Source organism: Gordionus sp. m RMFG-2023, chromosome 1, assembly GCF_954871325.1.
Source record: "Gordionus sp. m RMFG-2023 chromosome 1, tfGorSpeb1-WG-v2, whole genome shotgun sequence".
Taxonomy (NCBI): Eukaryota; Metazoa; Nematomorpha; class Gordioida; order Chordodea; family Parachordodidae; genus Gordionus; species Gordionus sp. m RMFG-2023.
The window spans coordinates 53,505,684-53,530,369 of record NC_088775.1 but is presented as its reverse complement, the minus strand read 5'-3'; the positions used below and the strand labels follow the sequence as shown (position 1 = coordinate 53,530,369).

The 24,686-nt window shown below is 26.2% G+C and overlaps 1 long non-coding RNA gene across 1 annotated transcript; it reads left to right on the top strand.

Annotated features, from left to right (window-relative positions):
• Positions 1-16,833: 16,833 nt before the first annotated feature.
• On the top strand, positions 16,834-17,273 carry LOC135922685 (uncharacterized). The gene is made up of 3 exons (XR_010570998.1): positions 16,834-16,992; positions 17,028-17,082; positions 17,124-17,273. It is a non-coding gene; the product is annotated as an uncharacterized LOC135922685 (long non-coding RNA).
• The last annotated feature ends 7,413 nt before the right edge of the window (positions 17,274-24,686 follow it).

Genomic DNA, 24,686 nt, shown 5'->3' with positions numbered 1-24,686 from the left:
TTGCACGTATTCATAGATAAATTAACAAAAAATGAACATTTTCCAAATAATATTACTAACAAATATTGTAGATCGAATATTTAGTAAGTTTTGCGGTTTTGAACTCGCCATTCGGTCAAATCATAATATTTTCAAAAAATTAATTAGGATAATGCTTAACACGTTATTGTTGACGTATAAACCAAGAATGAAGAATTTTCCATGTATAACGCCAGCAAGGCAGTATTTCTGTTTCAAATCGGTTATCGGTCAAATCACGATATTTTTAAAATATTTTTTGGATAATGATTTGCACGTATTTATAGATAAAATAACCAAAAATGAATATTTCCCAAATATATTTACTACCAAATTAGGTAGATCGAATATTAAGTAAGTGGTCGGTTTTGAGCTCGCCATTCGGTCAAATCATAATATTTTCAAAAAATTAATTAGGATAATGCTTAACACGTTATTGTTCACGTATAAACCAAAAAGGAAGAATTTTCTATTTATAACACCAGCAAGGCAGTATTTCGGTTTCAAATCGGTCATCGGTCAAATCACGATATTTTTAAAATATTTTTTGGATAATGATTTGCACGTATTTATAGATAAAATAACCAAAAATGAACATTTTCCAAATAATATTACTACCAAATTTGGTAGATCTAAAATTTAGTAAGTGGTCGGTTTTTAGCTCGCCATTCGGTCAAATCATAATATATTCAAAAAATTAATTAGGATAAGGCTTAACACGTTATTGTTGACGTATAAACCAAGAATGAAGAATTTTCCATGTATAACGCCAGCAAGGCAGTATTTCTGTTTCAAATCGGTTATCGGTCAAATCACAATATTTTTAAAATATTTTTTGGATAATGATTTGCACGTATTCATAGATAAATTAACAAAAAATGAACATTTTCCAAATAATATTACTAACAAATATTGTAGATCGAATATTTAGTAAGTTTTGCGGTTTTGAACTCGCCATTCGGTCAAATCATAATATTTTCAAAAAATTAATTAGGATAATGCTTAACACGTTATTGTTGACGTATAAACCAAGAATGAAGAATTTTCCATGTATAACGCCAGCAAGGCAGTATTTCTGTTTCAAATCGGTTATCGGTCAAATCACGATATTTTTAAAATATTTTTTGGATAATGATTTGCACGTATTTATAGATAAAATAACCAAAAATGAATATTTCCCAAATATATTTACTACCAAATTAGGTAGATCGAATATTTAGTAAGTGGTCGGTTTTGAGCTCGCCATTCGGTCAAATCATAATATTTTCAAAAAATTAATTAGGATAATGTATAACACGTTATTGTTCACGTATAAACCAAAAAGGAAGAATTTTCTATTTATAACGCCAGCAAGGCAGTATTTCGGTTTCAAATCGGTCATCGGTCAACTTACGATATTTTTAAAATATTTTTTGGATAATGATTTGCACGTATTTATAGATAAAATAACCAAAAATGAACATTTTCCAAATAATATTACTACCAAATTTGGTAGATCTAAAATTTAGTAAGTGGTCGGTTTTTAGCTCGCCATTCGGTCAAATCATAATATATTCAAAAAATTAATTAGGATAAGGCTTAACACGTTATTGTTGACGTATAAACCAAGAATGAAGAATTTTCCATGTATAACGCCAGCAAGACAGTATTTCTGTTTCAAATCGGTTATCGGTCAAATCACAATATTTTTAAAATATTTTTTGGATAATGATTTGCACGTATTCATAGATAAATTAACAAAAAATGAACATTTTCCAAATAATATTACTAACAAATATTGTAGATCGAATATTTAGTAAGTTTTGCGGTTTTGAACTCGCCATTCGGTCAAATCATAATATTTTCAAAAAATTAATTAGGATAAGGCTTAACACGTTATTGTTGACGTATAAACCAAGAATGAAGAATTTTCCATGTATAACGCCAGCAAGGCAGTATTTCTGTTTCAAATCGGTTATCGGTCAAATCACAATATTTTTAAAATATTTTTTGGATAATGATTTGCACGTATTCATAGATAAATTAACAAAAAATGAACATTTTCCAAATAATATTACTAACAAATATTGTAGATCGAATATTTAGTAAGTTTTGCGGTTTTGAACTCGCCATTCGGTCAAATCATAATATTTTCAAAAAATTAATTAGGATAATGCTTAACACGTTATTGTTCACGTATAAACCAAAAAGGAAGAATTTTCTATTTATAACACCAGCAAGGCAGTATTTCGGTTTCAAATCGGTCATCGGTCAAATCACGATATTTTTAAAATATTTTTTGGATAATGATTTGCACGTATTTATAGATAAAATAACCAAAAATGAACATTTTCCAAATAATATTACTACCAAATTTGGTAGATCTAAAATTTAGTAAGTGGTCGGTTTTGAGCTCGCCATTCGGTCAAATCATAATATTTTCAAAAAATTAATTAGGATAATGCTTAACACGTTATTGTTCACGTATAAACCAAAAAGGAAGAATTTTCTATTTATAACACCAGCAAGGCAGTATTTCGGTTTCAAATCGGTCATCGGTCAAATCACGATATTTTTAAAATATTTTTTGGATAATGATTTGCACGTATTTATAGATAAAATAACCAAAAATGAACATTTTCCAAATAATATTACTACCAAATTTGGTAGATCTAAAATTTAGTAAGTGGTCGGTTTTTAGCTCGCCATTCGGTCAAATCATAATATATTCAAAAAATTAATTAGGATAAGGCTTAACACGTTATTGTTGACGTATAAACCAAGAATGAAGAATTTTCCATGTATAATGCCAGCAAGGCAGTATTTCTGTTTCAAATAGGTTATCGGTCAAATCACGATATTTTTAAAATATTTTTTGGATAATGATTTGCACGTATTTATAGATAAATTAACTAAAAATGAACATTTTCCAAATAATATTACTAACAAATTTGGTAGATCGAATATTAAGTAAGTGGTCGGTTTTGAGCTCGCCATTCGGTCAAATGATAATATTTTCAAAAAATTAATTAGGATAATGCTTTACACGTTTTGTTAACGTATAAACCAAAAATGAAGGATTTTCTATGTATAACGCCAGCAAGGTAGTATTTCGGTTTCAAATCGGTTATCTGTCAAATGACGATATTTTTAAAATATTTTTTGTGATATTGATTTACACGTATATATAGATATCTAAACCAAAAATGAACATTTTCCAAATAATATTACTACCAAATTTGGTAGATCGAATATTTAGTAAGTGGTCGGTTTTGAGCTCGCCATTCGGTCAAATCATAATATTTTCAAAAAATTAATTAGGATAATGCTTAACACGTTATTGTTCACGTATAAACAAAAATGAAGAATTTTCCATGTATAACGCCAGTAAGGCAGTATTTAGGTTACAAATCGGTTATCGGTCAAATCACGATATTTTTAAAATATTTTTTGGATAATGATTTGCACGTATTTATAGATAAAATAACCAAAAATTTATATTTTCCATATATATTTACTACCAAATTTGGTAGATCGAATATTTAGTAAGTGGTCGGTTTTGAGCTCGCCATTTCAAAAAATTAATTAGGATAATGCTTAACACGTTATTGTTGACGTATAAACCAAGAATGAAGAATTTTCCATGTATAACGCCAGCAAAGCAGTATTTCGTTTCAAATCGGTTATCGGTCAAATCACGATATTTTTAAAATATTTTTTGGATAATGATTTGCATGTATTTATAGATAAAATAACCAAAAATATATATTTTACAAATATATTTACTACCAAATTTGGTAGATCGAATATTTAGTAAGTGGTCGGTTTTGAGCTCGCTATTCGGTCAAATCATAATATTTTCAAAAAATTAATTAGGATAATGCTTAACACGTTATTGTTCACGTATAAACCAAAAAGGAAGAATTTTCTATTTATAACACCAGCAAGGCAGTATTTCGGTTTCAAATCGGTCATCGGTCAAATCACGATATTTTTAAAATATTTTTTGGATAATGATTTGCACGTATTTATAGATAAAATAACCAAAAATGAACATTTTCCAAATAATATTACTACCAAATTTGGTAGATCTAAAATTTAGTAAGTGGTCGGTTTTTAGCTCGCCATTCGGTCAAATCATAATATATTCAAAAAATTAATTAGGATAAGGCTTAACACGTTATTGTTGACGTATAAACCAAGAATGAAGAATTTTCCATGTATAACGCCAGCAAGGCAGTATTTCTGTTTCAAATCGGTTATCGGTCAAATCACAATATTTTTAAAATATTTTTTGGATAATGATTTGCACGTATTCATAGATAAATTAACAAAAAATGAACATTTTCCAAATAATATTACTAACAAATATTGTAGATCGAATATTTAGTAAGTTTTGCGGTTTTGAACTCGCCATTCGGTCAAATCATAATATTTTCAAAAAATTAATTAGGATAATGCTTAACACGTTATTGTTGACGTATAAACCAAGAATGAAGAATTTTCCATGTATAACGCCAGCAAGGCAGTATTTCTGTTTCAAATCGGTTATCGGTCAAATCACGATATTTTTAAAATATTTTTTGGATAATGATTTGCACGTATTTATAGATAAAATAACCAAAAATGAATATTTCCCAAATATATTTACTACCAAATTAGGTAGATCGAATATTAAGTAAGTGGTCGGTTTTGAGCTCGCCATTCGGTCAAATCATAATATTTTCAAAAAATTAATTAGGATAATGCTTAACACGTTATTGTTCACGTATAAACCAAAAAGGAAGAATTTTCTATTTATAACACCAGCAAGGCAGTATTTCGGTTTCAAATCGGTCATCGGTCAAATCACGATATTTTTAAAATATTTTTTGGATAATGATTTGCACGTATTTATAGATAAAATAACCAAAAATGAACATTTTCCAAATAATATTACTACCAAATTTGGTAGATCTAAAATTTAGTAAGTGGTCGGTTTTTAGCTCGCCATTCGGTCAAATCATAATATATTCAAAAAATTAATTAGGATAAGGCTTAACACGTTATTGTTGACGTATAAACCAAGAATGAAGAATTTTCCATGTATAACGCCAGCAAGGCAGTATTTCTGTTTCAAATCGGTTATCGGTCAAATCACAATATTTTTAAAATATTTTTTGGATAATGATTTGCACGTATTCATAGATAAATTAACAAAAAATGAACATTTTCCAAATAATATTACTAACAAATATTGTAGATCGAATATTTAGTAAGTTTTGCGGTTTTGAACTCGCCATTCGGTCAAATCATAATATTTTCAAAAAATTAATTAGGATAATGCTTAACACGTTATTGTTGACGTATAAACCAAGAATGAAGAATTTTCCATGTATAACGCCAGCAAGGCAGTATTTCTGTTTCAAATCGGTTATCGGTCAAATCACGATATTTTTAAAATATTTTTTGGATAATGATTTGCACGTATTTATAGATAAAATAACCAAAAATGAATATTTCCCAAATATATTTACTACCAAATTAGGTAGATCGAATATTTAGTAAGTGGTCGGTTTTGAGCTCGCCATTCGGTCAAATCATAATATTTTCAAAAAATTAATTAGGATAATGTATAACACGTTATTGTTCACGTATAAACCAAAAAGGAAGAATTTTCTATTTATAACGCCAGCAAGGCAGTATTTCGGTTTCAAATCGGTCATCGGTCAACTTACGATATTTTTAAAATATTTTTTGGATAATGATTTGCACGTATTTATAGATAAAATAACCAAAAATGAACATTTTCCAAATAATATTACTACCAAATTTGGTAGATCTAAAATTTAGTAAGTGGTCGGTTTTTAGCTCGCCATTCGGTCAAATCATAATATATTCAAAAAATTAATTAGGATAAGGCTTAACACGTTATTGTTGACGTATAAACCAAGAATGAAGAATTTTCCATGTATAACGCCAGCAAGACAGTATTTCTGTTTCAAATCGGTTATCGGTCAAATCACAATATTTTTAAAATATTTTTTGGATAATGATTTGCACGTATTCATAGATAAATTAACAAAAAATGAACATTTTCCAAATAATATTACTAACAAATATTGTAGATCGAATATTTAGTAAGTTTTGCGGTTTTGAACTCGCCATTCGGTCAAATCATAATATTTTCAAAAAATTAATTAGGATAAGGCTTAACACGTTATTGTTGACGTATAAACCAAGAATGAAGAATTTTCCATGTATAACGCCAGCAAGGCAGTATTTCTGTTTCAAATCGGTTATCGGTCAAATCACAATATTTTTAAAATATTTTTTGGATAATGATTTGCACGTATTCATAGATAAATTAACAAAAAATGAACATTTTCCAAATAATATTACTAACAAATATTGTAGATCGAATATTTAGTAAGTTTTGCGGTTTTGAACTCGCCATTCGGTCAAATCATAATATTTTCAAAAAATTAATTAGGATAATGCTTAACACGTTATTGTTCACGTATAAACCAAAGGAAGAATTTTCTATTTATAACACCAGCAAGGCAGTATTTCGGTTTCAAATCGGTCATCGGTCAAATCACGATATTTTTAAAATATTTTTTGGATAATGATTTGCACGTATTTATAGATAAAATAACCAAAAATGAACATTTTCCAAATAATATTACTACCAAATTTGGTAGATCTAAAATTTAGTAAGTGGTCGGTTTTGAGCTCGCCATTCGGTCAAATCATAATATTTTCAAAAAATTAATTAGGATAATGCTTAACACGTTATTGTTCACGTATAAACCAAAAAGGAAGAATTTTCTATTTATAACACCAGCAAGGCAGTATTTCGGTTTCAAATCGGTCATCGGTCAAATCACGATATTTTTAAAATATTTTTTGGATAATGATTTGCACGTATTTATAGATAAAATAACCAAAAATGAACATTTTCCAAATAATATTACTACCAAATTTGGTAGATCTAAAATTTAGTAAGTGGTCGGTTTTTAGCTCGCCATTCGGTCAAATCATAATATATTCAAAAAATTAATTAGGATAAGGCTTAACACGTTATTGTTGACGTATAAACCAAGAATGAAGAATTTTCCATGTATAATGCCAGCAAGGCAGTATTTCTGTTTCAAATAGGTTATCGGTCAAATCACGATATTTTTAAAATATTTTTTGGATAATGATTTGCACGTATTTATAGATAAATTAACTAAAAATGAACATTTTCCAAATAATATTACTAACAAATTTGGTAGATCGAATATTAAGTAAGTGGTCGGTTTTGAGCTCGCCATTCGGTCAAATGATAATATTTTCAAAAAATTAATTAGGATAATGCTTTACACGTTTTGTTAACGTATAAACCAAAAATGAAGGATTTTCTATGTATAACGCCAGCAAGGTAGTATTTCGGTTTCAAATCGGTTATCTGTCAAATGACGATATTTTTAAAATATTTTTTGTGATATTGATTTACACGTATATATAGATATCTAAACCAAAAATGAACATTTTCCAAATAATATTACTACCAAATTTGGTAGATCGAATATTTAATAAATGGTTTGTTTTAAGCTCGGCATTCGGTCAAATCATAATATTTTCAAAATATTTTTTAGGATAATGTTTATCACCTAAATATACACGTATAAACCAAAAATGAAGAGATTTTGATCAATAACGCCAGTAATATGTTCCTTACAAACTTTCAACTATTTTTCGATTCTAAACCTACTCATTAATTATATTTAAAAAAATTTTTCAAAAACATTTTTTTTATTTTACATAAATCAATTTTTAATTAATTAAAAAATTGATATATCAAATAATTTAAAATTCTATTTTTACTTAATATTATTGGAAAAAAATATATTTACTAGCTTATTACAACTTAAAATTTATTTTTCAATTACGAAATTTAACAAATTTATATAAGAGGGCGTTAAATACATAAATATGAAAATATATTCTTAGGAAACCAGAATAAATATTGGATAGCGCTTTTTTGGTATTTGGGTGTAAATACATGTGAAAAACCTAAAAAAAATTTAAAAAATAGAGGTTTCTATTTAATTAATGAGTAGGTTTAGAATCGAAAAATAGTTGAAAGTTTGTAAAGAACATATTGCTGGCGTTATTGATCAAAATCTCTTCATTTTTGGTTTATACGTCTATATTTAGGTGTTAAACATTATCCTAAAAAATATTTTAAAATATTTTAAAAATATCGTGTTTTGACAGAAAACCGATTTGAAACCGGCCCAATGACTAAATAGTGTCTTGCTGGCGTTATACATGGAAAATCTTTTATTTTTGGTTTATATGTGAACAATAACGTGGTAAGCAATATCCTGATAATTATTTTGAAAATATTAAGATTTGACCGAATGGCGAGCTTAAAATCGATCACTTACTAAATATTCGATCTACCAAATTTGGTAGTAATATTATTTGGAAAATGTTCATTTTTGGATTAAATATCTATATATACGTGTAAATAATTATCCCAAAAAATATTTTAAAAATATCGTGATTTGACCGATAACCGATTTGAAACCGAAATACTACCTTGCTGGCGTTATACATAGAAAATTCTTCATTTTTGGTTTATACGTTAACAAAACGTGTTAAGCATTATCCTAATTAATTTTTTGAAAATATTATCATTTGACCGAATGGCGAGCTCAAAACCGACCACTTAATAAATATTCGAGGTAGTAATATTATTTGGAAAATGTTCATTTTTGGTTTAAATATCTATATATACATGTAAATCATTATCCTTAAAAATATTTTAAAAATACGTGATTTGACCAATAACCGATTTGAAACCTAAATACTGTCTTGCTGGCGTTATACATGGAAAATTCTTTATCTTAATTTTTTATCTATTATATAATATCATATTAATCCAAAAAATAAAATATAATTTTATTAAATTAATATCGATAAAAGACATTTGATACAATAATTATACCAAAAACAAAAGCGAAAAATAAATATAATTAAACGAGGATCATATTTCCCTAATATTTTCATCTATATCATCATTTCCTCATATATTTTAAAAAATATTTAACAAAATAGAAATTATGAATAATCAATTAAATTATGCGATGTAAAAAAAAATATTTTAAAAAATTTTGGTATTTGTGATGATAAGAATAAAAATTAAAAAAAATTAATATTTGTATGCGATGTCAATAAAAAAAATTTAAAAAAATTTGGTATTTGTGACGATATGAATGAATAAAAGTTACAAAAATTTATTTAAAAAATTTGGTATTTGTGATGATATGAATAAAAATTAAAAATAATTAATATTTGTATGCGATATCAATAAAAAAATTTTAAAAAAATTTGGTATTTATGACGATATGAATGAATAAAAGTTACAAAAAATTAATATTTAAAAAATTTGGTATTTGTGACGATATGAATAAAAATTAAAAAAAAAATTAATATTTGTATGCGATGTGAATAAATTTTTTTTAAAAAACTATGATTAGGATGAAGCATTGTTTCGATACAAAAATCTATTGTAAAATTAAAAAATTGATTTGATATATATGAAAAAGAGTACGACGTTTAGGGCCTTATTATTTTTCAATTTTAATTTTTTTTATTGATCTATTTTTTTTATTCTAATTTTTTGACATGGTTTTTTATAATTTTTAGGCTTTAAAAGTATTAATTCCCCGCATGATGACATAACATTTTCTCCTTCCCGTTTTTTACTTCCTTTTATAAAATTTTCTACCTCTTTTTTTTATCTTCTTCACTAAATTTCTCCCAAATTGATAAATCTATCTGAAATGACTTATACCCCTCAGCCAAATAATATTCTCCTTTTCCTATCAAAGCTCTTTCGAGATCTTTTTCTTTTTCTTGTATTTGTACTTTATTATATATTATATCAATTAAATTAATTAAATTACTTGATTGCCAATTTGTATAACTTTTAAATACATGATTCATGAACTCACAATTCTTGTTAGTCCATAAATCACTTATAATTTTATTTTTTATTGGGATAAACACATGATTGTACTAATTCTTTTCTAAATAAATGTTAATATATTCTATAAAAAAAATAGTAGTGATTATTTTCGCAAAATTTTCGTATTAAGTTTATCAAAAAAAATCTCATCAGAATTGGAAAATATCAAGCCATTGTTACCAAAAATTAAAAATATTATTTTATTTCTTATTACTTCGGGAACCCCCTCTTTATCTCTCAAATAATTTTTAATATTTTCTTTTATATGTCTTGTGCATAATAATTGCACAGAATTCGGAAAATTTTGTTTTATGGAGGTATGTAGAGCTTTTTCATCATCTGTCCCAAAAATTATATTGTTTTTATTAATTAGATTTTTTTTAAAAATTCCCTCTAAATCTGAAAAGAAATTATTATAAGTTTGATAATCTGCATTCCCATGCAAATGAACTGGGCCGAGAAAAATTGGATAGTCATCATTAATAGACCCAAGTTTGATAGACTTATGCTTAAAAACTGAAGCCGTAACATATAAATCACTGAGATTAAATGTACGATCGAAACCAAGGATTGATGGATTATTTTCTGCACACATATATTTTATATTTTTTATCATTAAGGGTGTATAAAGAATAATAGAAGTAATTTTATCTTTTTTATGTATTACACTTTGTACAAAAGGGTGCTTTTCAATATTAGAAATTATATTTAATATATTATCAAAAAAATTATTTGAACAAACTATTTTATTTTTTCGATTGATATTATATTTTACATTTCGGAGCTGCTTAATATTATGAGGACTCGTTTTAAAATCATTATTTATAATTAAATTTTTATATAATTTAGGAATTTTTTCAGTGTTAATACTTTTCTCAATTTCCCTTAAAATAGTTGGATGGGTACGTATATACTCTTTTTCATATTTATCTTCATTTATAACATTTACTAGGTAAAAACCTAGATATTCAACTAAATACACGTTTTTTAAATTAAGTTTAGAGGTATTATCAAATTTATTTATAATACTAAATTTTCTTTTATAGTTTTCATCCCTTTTTAAATAAGTATAATATATATTATATATAAACATGTAACTTTTATCTGGTGATTTAATTATTATGTCATATATAGGTTTATTATTCCTCCTAGTATACTTGCAAAGGCAATTATTTTATAAAAACATATGGGCCTAATATATTATTTTTATCTAAGAAATAAATATATATTTTTAAACTGGATTTGACACTACTCCAAGCACCACAATCATCAACATATGCATTGCGATATCCAATATTTTTTATATTATTAGTATTATTAATTATATAATATTTATTATTTTTGATACCTATTGGTATAGAATTTAAAATATTTTTAGGATCTAGTATAAGCTGTATTACCTGTGTAGTCTCGATTAATGAATTTTTTAAGATAATATCACTACTATCGCATGGTAAAAAATTATTATTTTGTAAAAGTTTGATGATAAAATGTTTTTTATTGAAAAATTTGTGAATTTTTTATTATTAGTATATTTATTATCATTAATTGGGGAAAATTTTATATTATTCAAATTTGATTTTATAGGTATAAATTCATGCGATTTCTTAAAAGATTTATTATCATAATTACTGCTTATACCATTTATTGGGGAAGAGAATATTTAATTTAAATTTGATTTTATAGGTATAAATTTAGGCGATTCGTTAATAGATTTTTTAACATAATTATCATTAATTGGGGAAAATTTTATATTAAATTTGATTTTATAGGTGTAAATTCATGCGATTCTTTAATAGATTTATTATCATAATTATCATTAATTGGAGAAAATTTTATATTATTTAAATTTAATTTTATAGGTATAAATTTAGGCGATTCGTTAATAGATTTTGTATCATAATTATCATTAATTGGGGAAAATTTTATATTATATAAATTTGATTTTATAGGAGTAAATTCATGCGATTCGTTAATAGATTTATTATCATAATTACCGTTGATATCATTAATTGGGGAAGAGTTTATATAATGTAAATTTGATTTTATTGGTATAAATTTAGGCGATTCGTTAATAGATTTTATATCATAATTATCATTAATTGGGGAAAATTTTATATTATTTAAATTTGATTTTATAGGAGTAAATTCATGCGATTCATTAATAGATTTATTATCATAATTACCGCTGATATCATTAATTGGGGAAGAGTTTATATAATGTAAATTTGTTTATAGGTATAAATTTAGGCGATTCGTTAATAGATTTTTTATCATAATTATCATTAATTTGGAAAAATTTTATATTATTTAAATTTGATTTTATAATTATAAATTTAGGCGATTCATTAATAGATTTTTTATCATAATTACCCCTGATATCATTAATTGGGGAAGAGTTTATATAATTTAAATTCGATTTTTTAGCATTATCCGTAATAGTTATAAAATCATGGGATTCATTAATAGATATAGTATCAAATGAACTATCATTATTAACTATTTTATCACGTGGGTTGAAATTAAGCTTTTGTAAATAAATAAAATGATTTATAGAAATATTTAAAATATCATCGGGTATACTACAAGATGTCCACATCATGTTAATTTTTATATCAGAACATCTGCTAACATCCCGACCATATATATCAAGGGTATAAGGACTTGGGCTTAATAAATTAAATCATTAAGGGGGACAAAAAGATTTAATAGGCGTATTTAAAGCACCATTTAAAACGAAAATAATAATCATGCCCGACCAATCCCCTATTTTAAGTATGTTATTTAAGGTATGATTATAAGAATAAAATAAAATACGTTCTCTCATGGAAACTGGTACAATATAATTAACATTTTGTAAATCTTAAAAGTCCCTAATTGAGCATGACCTCGATTGCGGCTATAATACGTAAATAAATGTGGTACGTTTCTTCACCGAAAATTGCTAATGACACAGCACGATATAGGCAATTTCCATCACCATCGTTTTCCTTGGTGAAAATCTTAATAATATAGTTTGTTTTTAAAAAAATATTCATTATTTTTTAAACAATTAAAAATGATTCAAATAAAAGTTTAATATAGTTCATATTATCTAATCAATATTCATATAAAAGCAGATTTTCCTTTTAAACGGCCTGGATTCGAGAAAGTGGATCCAACAAAGACTCCAATTACTCGGGCTACGCCGGTTAATATTTTAAAGAAATCCGGCGCCGCGAATATGCGGAGATTTTTGTTTAACAATCAACAAATATTTAGCCATAGATAACGATTTACTAACAACTTTCGTCGATCTGACAAATAGGATCACGGGTGGTAAAATATTTTTAACGATAGATTTAAGAGATGCATTTTTACAATTCGGAGTTAGTCCAGAATGTAGAGAAAAAAAATACCAACCCGGGTAGAATTTTTATTTTACAAAATTTTTTGGTACGGCCATTGTCTTTTTTATATTTTAAAAATTAAAATATGGCCTGCTACATATACCCGGGGCCAAGGTTAAAAGTCTCTGATTGTTTTTGTAATATATATATTTATATTTACTTCAATAATATTGTTGGTTGAATTCTCTCTAATATATGCTTAGTAATTACATCAACATACCCGACTAATCCATTTGAAGAATGATACATCATAGGCACAACATCTTCACTTTTTATCTCTTTAAGAATTTCGAGAGCCACCTCAGAAGATGGCCTATCTATTAATCTAATATAAAAAAATTTAATATTTATAATTTTATAAAACTAACCGTTTCATATAGGGCAGGAAATCAGGCATTTTATCACAAAAAGAATATTTATAATTATATAATAATAATAAATTTTAACGGAAAATATTTAAAATTATTTATTTATTTGTTTATTATTTTTTTATGCACATTAATTTTTATTTTTTTTAGGATTTTTTTGTATAAATTTTTAAATTTTATAAAATAAAAAAACAAGAGGAACCCGAGAATTTTCGATGGAGGTGAGGGGAGGGATGATTTTTTATAGAAATTATTTTTTTTGGAGATTAAAAATTTATTATTATATTTTCAAAAAAAAATTTAGGATAATGCTTAACACCTTATTGTTTACTTATAAACCAAAAATGAAGAATTCTACATGGAGAGCGCCAGCAACGCAGTATTTCAGTTTCAAATTAAAATGAACATTTTCCAAATAATATTACTACCAAATTTGGTAGATCGAATATTTAGTAAGTGGTCGGTTTTGAGCTCGCCATTTGGTCAAATCATATTATTTTCAAAAAATTAATTAGGATAATGCCACGTTATTTTTCACGTATAAACCAAAAATGAAGAATTTTCCATGTATAACGCCAGCAAGATAGTATTTAGTCATTGGGCCGGTTTCAAATCGGTTTTCAGTCAAATCAAGATATTTTTAAAATATTTTTTTGGATAATGATTTATATATATATATATTTAAACCAAAAATGAACATTTTTCCAAATAATATTACTACCAAATTTGGTAGATCGAATATTTAGTAAGTGGTCGTTATGAGCTCGCCATTTAGTCAAATCATAATATTTTCAAAAATTTAATTAGGATAATGCTTAACACGTTATTGTTCATGTATAAACCAAAAATGAAGAATTTTCTATGTATAGCGCCAGCAAGGCAGTATTTCGGTTTCAAATCGGTTATCGGTCAAATTACGATATTTTTAAAATATTTTTTGGATAATGATTTACACGTATATATAGATCTCTAAATGAACATTTTCCAAATTATATTACTACCAAATTTGGTTGATCGTATATTTAGTAAGTGGTCGTTTTGAGCTCGCCATTCGGTCAAATCATAATATTTTCAAAAAATTAATTAGGATAATGCTTAACACGTTATTGTTCATGTATAAACCAAAAATGAAGAATTTTCTATGTATAACGCCAGCAAGGCAGTATTTCGGTTTAAAATCGGTTATCGGTCAAATCACCATATTTTTAAAATATTATTTGGGATAATGATTTACATTTATAGATATATTAACCAAAAATGAACATTTTCCAAATAATATTACTACCAAATTTGGTAGATCAAATATTTAGTAAGTGGTCGGTTTTGAGCTTGCCATTCGGTCAAATCATAATATTTTCAAAAAATTAATTAGGATAATGCTTAACACGTTATTGTTCACGTATAAACCAAAAATGAAGAATTTTCTATGTATAACGTCAGCAAGGCTGTATTTCGGTTTCAAATCGGTTATCGGTCAAATCACGATATTTTTAAAATATTTTTTGGGATAATGATTTGCACGTATTTATAGATAAAATAACCAAAAATGAATATTTTCCAAATAATATTACTACCAAATGATCGAATATTTAGTAAGTGGTCCGTTTTGAGCTCGCCATTCGGTCAAATCATAATATTTTTAAAAAATTAATTAGGATAATGCTTAACACGTTATTGTTCACGTATAAACCAAAAATGAAGAATTTTCTATGTATAACGCCAGCAAGGCAGTATTTCGGTTTCAAATCGGTTATAGGTCAAATCACGAAATTTTTAAAATATAATGATTTGCACGTATTTATAGATAAAATAACCAAAAATGAATATTTTCCAAATATATTTACTATCAAATTTGGTAGATCGAATATTTAGTAAGGGGTCGGTTTTGAGATCGCCATTCGGTCAAATCATAATATTTTAAAATTATTTTTAGGATTATAATTTGCACGTATTTATAGATATATTAACCAAAAATGAACATTTTCCAAATAATATTAACACCAAATTTGATCGATCGAATATTTAGTAATTGGTCGGTTTTAAGCTCGGCATTTGGTCAAATCATAATATTTTCAAAATATTTTTTAGGATAATGTTTAACACCTAAATATACACGTATAAACCAAAAATGAAGAGATTTTGATCAATAACGCCAGCAATATGCTCTTTACAAACTTTCTACTATTTTTCGATTCTAAACCTACTCATTAATTAAATCTCAAAGAAACCTCTATTTTTTAAATTTTTTTTTAGGTTTTTCACATGTATTTACACCCAAAAACAAATAAAGCCCTATCCAATATTTATTCTGGTTTCCTAAGAATAAATTTTCATATTTATGTATTTAACGCCCTCTTATGGATTTAAATTTGTTAAATTTTGTAATTAAAAATTAAATTTAAGTTGTTATAAGCTAGTAAATATATTTTTTTCCAATAATACTACGTAAAAATAGAATTTTAAATTATTTGATATTTAATATCAATTTTTTAATTAATTAAAAATTGATTTATGTAAAATAAAAAAAATGTTTTTGAAAAATTTTTTTTAAAAGATATTATATCATCAAATTATGATTGAATATGAATAATTGCTTTTTAACAAGACAGTATTTACTCATACCGACGAAAAATGAATATAAAATAAAACACATATGTTATTTACCATGATTTAAGCGGAATTTAAGTTACATGATAAAATAATAAAAAATACAAATACTAAAATGTTTTAAATCATGCCTTGAGGGATTTAATAAAAATATATTTATATATAATATATATCATGTATATAAATGATGATTATATTAAAATTTATTTAAAAGATTTTAAGAACTATACCATCTATTATAATAATCCTCAAAAAACGTCAATCAAATTTAGCCAATAGTTTTCTTTTAAAACATATTTGTCCAATAAAAATGATTATAGCGTAATCGGTCCAATAGTAATCACCTTACCAAGCTCAGCATTCATACACTTACCATTTCATTCACTTCACATATCATAGCAATGATATCCAGCAACCAAGTATAATTTTTTCAGTTTTTTTATAATTATATTATTTTTATTAGATTCTTCAACAAAACCCAACTACCAATATAAGAAAAAACAAACCAATTTAAAAAGCAGAATAAGCGAAATGCTTTGTTACCATCATTCCAGAGGTATGTGATGCTATATGGAAAACTTTAAAAGATATTCATATGTCAGTTCCAACTAGAGATCATTGGGAGAAGGTATTATAAATTTAGATATATTAATATATTTTTAGATTGCACAAAAATATTTTGACCTGGCTCATTAGATGGTAAGCACTTTATATCAAAGTAAATTTTTAATATTAATAAATAATTTTTAATTATTTTAGAGTTAGAAAAACCAATATCAAACACCTTAAAAAACTATGAAACCTTATCCTATGAAAAATACCAGTCCAGAAGCAAAACATTATAATTAAGATTCCTAGGTATATGAGAATTTATTGTTATTCCTATCTAAATAAAATAATATATATATAAATAACATAGTAAATTATAATGTCACAAAAAAATAGGGTATAAATTTACTTATAAAAATCTAAAGTCTGATAAAATGAAAAATATATAACTGAGCCATGAAAATTTTTGTATCCAGGGTCTTAATTTATTAGGTATACATAGCAATTAAGATTGATTGTTAAGGGAGAAGTTAAAAGAGTATTTATGAAGGTCTTAAAAGCATTTAAATAATTTTTTATGATAAGTGTAGGTTTTATATGAAATTCATGTGTATATTTAATAGTTCCTTTCTAAAAAAATCATTTTTATTATTATTCCAAAATTGGAGATAGAATAGATACCAAATTTTATTTTTATAATTTTAAGAAATATTATTCTATTCTCCAAATAACTTTTCTTTAAATCCAAAAATTTATTGAATAATAATTAACTAAAATTTTATTTTAAGCTGCGTCCAAAATGTTTTAAAAAAATCTTTAAAATTTTTACATTAATAACAACATCTTGGACACATTTAAGTTTTAAAAAAATTAAATTCAAAATGTTTGATATGATTCAATTATTAGTTATTTATTAAAAGATATGTAAATATTAAATTGTATTTATTATTATATATTACCTTTCAGTTATTAAACTTTATATGAACTTATTATTTGATAATGGTTATATTTAAATTTTATTTATATACTTAATAAATAAATATATGTTGTAAATAATTGTATCAATATTTAATAAACAATTGGAAAACTAATAATAACTTTTATTTTGAAAGATAATTTTTCCATAAAATATATATAAATTATTATATTTGAGTTATATAATAAAATTATAATAGAAATTATATAATATCTTTTAAGAGTAGGAATAGGAATATTTTTATTAATAACTATAGGGTTTTCATTTTCTTTGTTGGCATTATCTTGATCTAGCTATTATTCAATAATAAATAACAAATAATAGTAACATAATATACAGAATCATTAGACATAGGGATAGAATTTCATTAAGGTATGATGCAGTTAATTTTATATACATATATAAAATAATACTGTTCCGAGATGTCAATTTTTAGATTCCTAAAATTAAAACTATTTTATATTTTTGTCTTTTAATATTTTACATTTGTTGTCAATTTGAAAATTGACACAGAATATTTGGTAATATCATCAATATTTTCTTTCAACCATATATATTGTTTGACATATAGTAGATCCTTATTTTCCAGCAATGTTACGATCTAAGTTATTGTAATATATTTATTGTATGGTTTAAGAAAAAATTGACAGATATTCCAAGAGAAATTGCAGAGATTATTAGTAGTGTAATATTTTGAAGAATAAATAAAAGAATTAAATAATTTTGTAAAAATTGTCCACTTACTAATACTTCAAATTTTTAAATGCATTGTGACTTTTTATATATTTTATTTCAGTTCTCAACTACCAAAATTATTATGGTCTTTGGCAGGTTTAAGAAAATTTTTACAAGTGCGTGGACCTGGCTTGGAAATTTTTTTAATATTAGGCATAGGTGTAATATTTAACACAGAATATTTATATGGCCCTCAGGTAAAAGCTAATTTAAATATTTTTTTTATTCAAAAAATAGTATTCACTCTTAGTCTAAATGGGTAGGGGTGAGCTGGGTTAAGATAGAATAAAAAATTGATATGGTTTTTAGAGATTTACCTATCTCCAGGTTTGGGAAAAAATTTTGAAAATTACTATGGGTTGGACAGGCTTGAGAAAATTTTTTATAAAATTATTATGAGTTGGACTGGGCTTGGAAAATATTTTTTATAAATTATATTGGGCTGGGCATAGGGAAAATTATGAGCTTGGACGTTTGATAATTTTTTTATTATTAACTATGGGTCAGACATTTGCCTAAAACAAATTATTTTGCAGGCCTGGGCTCGGCCTGATCAAAAAACCAAGGCCCATGAAAATCTGATTATTATTGTATTTTTAAATTCATTATGATTATTTAAATGTTTTATTTCAGTTCTCAACTACCAAAATTATTATGATCTTTCATTCAGCTTAGATGAATTTTTCAAAATTATTATGACTTTGTACTTTACCTGGGAATTTTTTTTAATATTAAATATTATGTATAAATGATCAGTAAATTTAACATATTGGTATTATCAAGTAAAAGCTTTAAATTTATTCTTACTCAAACCATAGTATTTAGTCTTAGTTTTAATAGATTGAGCCTGGCCTGAAGAGGGGAGGGGGTAAAAAGAATTAAATTGGATATAATTTTCAAATAACAGGTAACATCTAGCATAAATATAAGAAAAAAATTCTCATTCCCCGTCATTTTTGACGGGCTATCTACTAGTTTGATATAAAATGAGCAACGATTAAATCTAATAAATCATCTGTATTCATTATATTTTCATTGTTATTCCATTTTGATATAAAAATATTCAGAGGTTTTTTATTATCTTTGTCTATATAATATTTAGAATAGAACAATATTAAGCCAAAATAATTTGCAAAATCTTTTATCAATATAACCCTAAATTAAAATTATGAAGAATGAAACTTTTACTCTTCTTATTCCTTGAATTGATACTATAAAAATACCACTATTTGCATTAAAAACAAAATTAAAATGCAATTTTAATATTAATTTACCTCAATAATTCTTCGGTTTACTTCTAAACCCTTGCTAAATTATAAAAAAATATTTTAAAATCATATGAAAATAACCTAAACAAAAGAGCACTCAATATTTCCCAACATGTTGAGCTTTTGTCCAAATGTGAAAAGTTTGAGTTCTATGTATTGTCTATAGCCTTTAAACTTTGATAGTTATGTTGGGATGGATAACAATAAAATTAGTCCCCATGGAGTTAAAATCCTGTAACATTAATTATTTCTAACATATAAGAACTAGCACTATTAATAGATAATAGTTTATCCACAAATTTGTGTAGAACGATAGGAGTATAAAGTAACAATAATTATAAATTGAAAAATATTCATTGATCTATAAACTAAGGAAAAAAAGTCATAGAGTTTTTATAAAACCTTACGAGAAAAATATATTGTTTGTGGAATATATCCTCTAAATAAAGTCGATGGAATTCGAAACATAAGGTATATATTAATATTGATCAACCAAATATGATTATGTTAGAATTGGATTAATATCCACATTTATTATTTGATTATCATTTTATTTTTAAGATTAAATTAAATTTTATTATATGATAAATTACATTTTTATTTTTAAGAATAATTACATTTTTTTATCTCTTTATATCAGAGTTGTACAAAAGATCTTCTTTAAAGATTTTTGAGCGAGATCTAGCTCAAAAATTTGAGCAAGATCTTTGAAGATCGTAAAATTTGAAGATCTTTTATTTTTTAAAAATTTTGTGTAACGATCTTCAAAGATCTTCATGATATTTATTTTTTTACCCCTTTATTAAAAGCCCAGATGTTTTTCAATTTTCATCAAGGCAGGAGGAGAGGTATAAAACATAAAAGAAATATTATATTAATAAAATTGAAAAACATATGGGCTTTTAATAAAGGGGTAAAAAAATAAATATCATGAAGATCTTTGAAGATCGTTACACAAAATTTTTAAAAAATAAAAGATCTTCAAATTTTATGATCTTCAAGGATCTAGATCTTTGAAGATCTTTTTATTTTGAGCAAATGTACAACTCTGCTTTATATATCTTTTTTTTAAACAATAATAAAAAAAAATAACTAATACAAATTGATGTATAAAAAAATGTTAATATAAAACCGATTAAAAATACAAATTGATATAATATAAAATAAATCAATTGCCAAAATAAATAATAAAATAACATATATCAACACATTCAACATTCCACCCTCCAAAGAAATTCGGCTTATGATTTCCTTGGATAAGTTGAGTGGTAACGTCATTAACATTCATGATCACCACGCAATACGCCACCCATTGGTGCAGTTTTCTTATCAAGCCGAACGATGGCTTGGTAAAGTAAAGACAACCCCTAGCTAATTTCCAAACCGGGTCGCTTGTGCATGGCATCGGACATCTAGATTCCTTTCGAGCAAGTTTTATTTTGTCGTGCTTCAGCCAGAAATTCAATTTCTGAGTCGTTGCATCGATCTTGGCGCACGGAATTCTCCTTGAAGGTATGATCTTAGGCACAGCATCGGGCTTCAAGTGAACTTTCTCTTGTCTGACCATTTTGGGCTTGTAGGAGTAATTGATTCGAGGTCTTTTTTTTGTTGTCGAGATTATTATCTCGAGATCATTCTCAACATTACCCACTAAGAACGTTTTTAAAATGTTGTTGAAGGTGTGGAGCCACATACGCCCTAGCAGGGGGATCTTATCACAATCCACTAAAATGGCCTCCAGTGTATGTGAGTTTCCTTCATACTTAACGTTTAAAATGGCAAGACCTAATATATTGATAGCGCTGCCGTCATAACCAGTAAGTCTCATGTCCGTCTTACGTATCGCGGTTATGCCTACAGTCTTAGCTGTCAGCTTCGGAAGTATACTACACTTAACTTGGTGCCGGTGTCAACTTGCATCAACGTGAGTATGTTGTTGATGCTCACTGTCACGTTGTACGCGTCATATGTGATATCCTTGACCCCCATATTGTACACTTCCAAATTCTGCAGATTATATTCTTTAAGGTCTGTGTTTGAGTCGTCGGCATCATCGATTACTTCGATGTTCATAGCATGGTTCGTATTCAATTGACAATCACGATCTTTGTAATGAGAAGATTTATTGTAAGTATTATTGTCAATTTTGTACTGGTTGGCGACGAATATTTCGGAAAACCATTAATATTTTGAGGGTTGTGTCTGTGCTGACCATGACGGGACTAGTTTGTTCGGTTATCACCTCTATAGCAGTCATTCCGTCGATCAGGGCTTTGATGATGGTCACAATGAGAGTCGTGGCGATTGCCATGGACGTTGTACCCGCTATTGTTGTATCGATCGTCGTAGTAGTTATCGTTTCTATTATCGAAACGGTTGCGGTTATAGTGACAATTATCGTAGCTTTGATCAAAACGATATTCGTGGAAGTTGCTGTGCCGTCCGGTGAATCGTTTGTCGCTGTCGTTGTCGTAGCGTATATCGTAACGTTCATCGAAATGCTGTGCGGGGCGATTGTCATTAATGAACTGGGGTTGCTTGATAAGAGATTTACCATGTGCGTGAGAGTCCTTAATAGGTTTTGTTGTTACATAACTATTTATGACTCTGCCCATGTGAATAATCTATTGTACACCAGGTTATTCATTCAAATGAAAACAATTTCATCTCACCCTTGATGCCACTTGGGTCATCGGTGTTTTCCTCTAGACCTAGATTGTAAATGTCTTCTATAGTCATAGAGCTCTTGACCGCTTTCCTGACAACTTTGGAATACGAGGATACTCTCACTCTCAATAATTCTCTGAATGCCATCGAATTTACATTCTTTATTGAGTGGTGCTGATAACGCAAAGGTCGCGAGTTCGAGACTCGTCTTGGCAACCATTAGAATTGTTTAATATCCACATTTATTATTTGATTATCATTTTATTTTTAAGATTAAACTAAATTTTATTATATGATAAATTACATTTTTATTTTTAAGATTAATTACATTTTTTTATCTCTTTATATATCTTTTTTTTAAACAATAATAAAAAAAATAACTAATACAAATTGATGTATAAAAAAATGTTAATATAAAATTTTCACCGATTAAAATTAAATACAAATTGATATAATATAAAATAAATCAATTGCCAAAATAAATAATAAAATGATCAACATATTCAACAGATTACATCTTAATATATGAGAGAAATTGATTTTTTGGTATTAGATAGATTAAGTGATTATCTTCCCCCACAGAGAAATAAATGACGGTGGTGCCTATTTTCTCACTTTCACAGTTTATGTGCTTAGACACTTGGAGAATACATATTTCTTGTGTCATCTCCTATTCATAATATTTATTGTGTCATATATGATTGGAAATGCACCTGATAGCAATGCAATCTTGCAATCAAGATGCTTAATTGATTTATTCCATAAAGTATATAAAGGTCACATGCCAATTAAAGCCAATCGAAGAGAAATATGTCATATATGTTTGGTTGTTACGATAAACTGAAGTGTTAAAAAGCTCAATTAGTGTAGATTTTTAAAAATGGCTAGATTAAGATTTTAGCTAAAATAATATTTTGTAAGCATAAGCATTTATGCTAAGCAAAATCTTTAGGCTTATATAATGTTATTTTTGTTATAATCTTAATCGGGCCTTTTTTTTTTTAAATCAACCCGAATTGGGCTTTTTAAAAACACTACTACTGATTCATACATATAAAATGCTCAATTCACCAAATTTCAAAAAATCATATATGTTTATACTAATGTATTAATAAAAAATTATAAAAGAAGTTTTACTAAGAGTCTTTCACTAAAAGACTAAATTTGAGATTCCCTCATCCTTCTAATTTCCTTATAGTTTTTCTCTCACTTATAAGTAATGAGTTCATCAAGTTAAAAAGGCTAGCGATACTATTATAAAGAGAGAATGTACTCAGCAATATCTAAGGTAGTGATCTGCATCGGGCCTAATTTTCAAGCCCGGCCCAAAAAATTTTTAAATATAGAAATTTATTTTTATAATTACTCAAAATAAAAGATATATGTTATATAACGTCTAGTTTTTTAAATAAAATCAAATATATTTATTTATACAAAAAAAAAATTTAATATAAAATTGATAAATTCAGATATATTTAAAAAAAATTTCAAGGTCCGACACGACCCGGCCCGAAGCCCGTTCGGGTCAGGCCGGGCCGGGCCTACTTTTGCAGATCTCTAATCTTAGGCATAATAATACTTATTACACAAATTTATAATGAGTTCATCAAGTTGAAAAAGCTAACGACACTATTAGAAAGAATGTACCCAGCAGTGTTGTTAAACGCTACTTTTAGAAGTAGCGCGCTATCGCTACCGCTATTTTTAAAAAAAAGTAGCGCGCTATCGCTACCGCTATCGTTTTCAAATGAGTAGCGCGCTAGTAGCTACTTTTTACGCTACTTTGATTTTTTTTTAAAATATTTTTTTTTACGTAACTTTATTTCCACAAATAAAATATTGATATAAAAACATGACTATAATTTGTTACATATATATAATTTATTTATTGTTGCACTTTAATAATAATAACATTTCAGTACTGTCATCCCCAAGTCTAGATCGACGTTTAAAATTATAAGCTTTGCCATACTAAATAATCGTTCAGCACTAGCACTTGAGGGCAACGCAGTATTAAATTTAATAAACAAACTTTTTATATGAAAAAAATCATCAAAAATATTTAAATTAGTATTTTTAGATTTAAAAAAAGCATCTAGAGGTTAATTAAAAATACTTCAGTATATT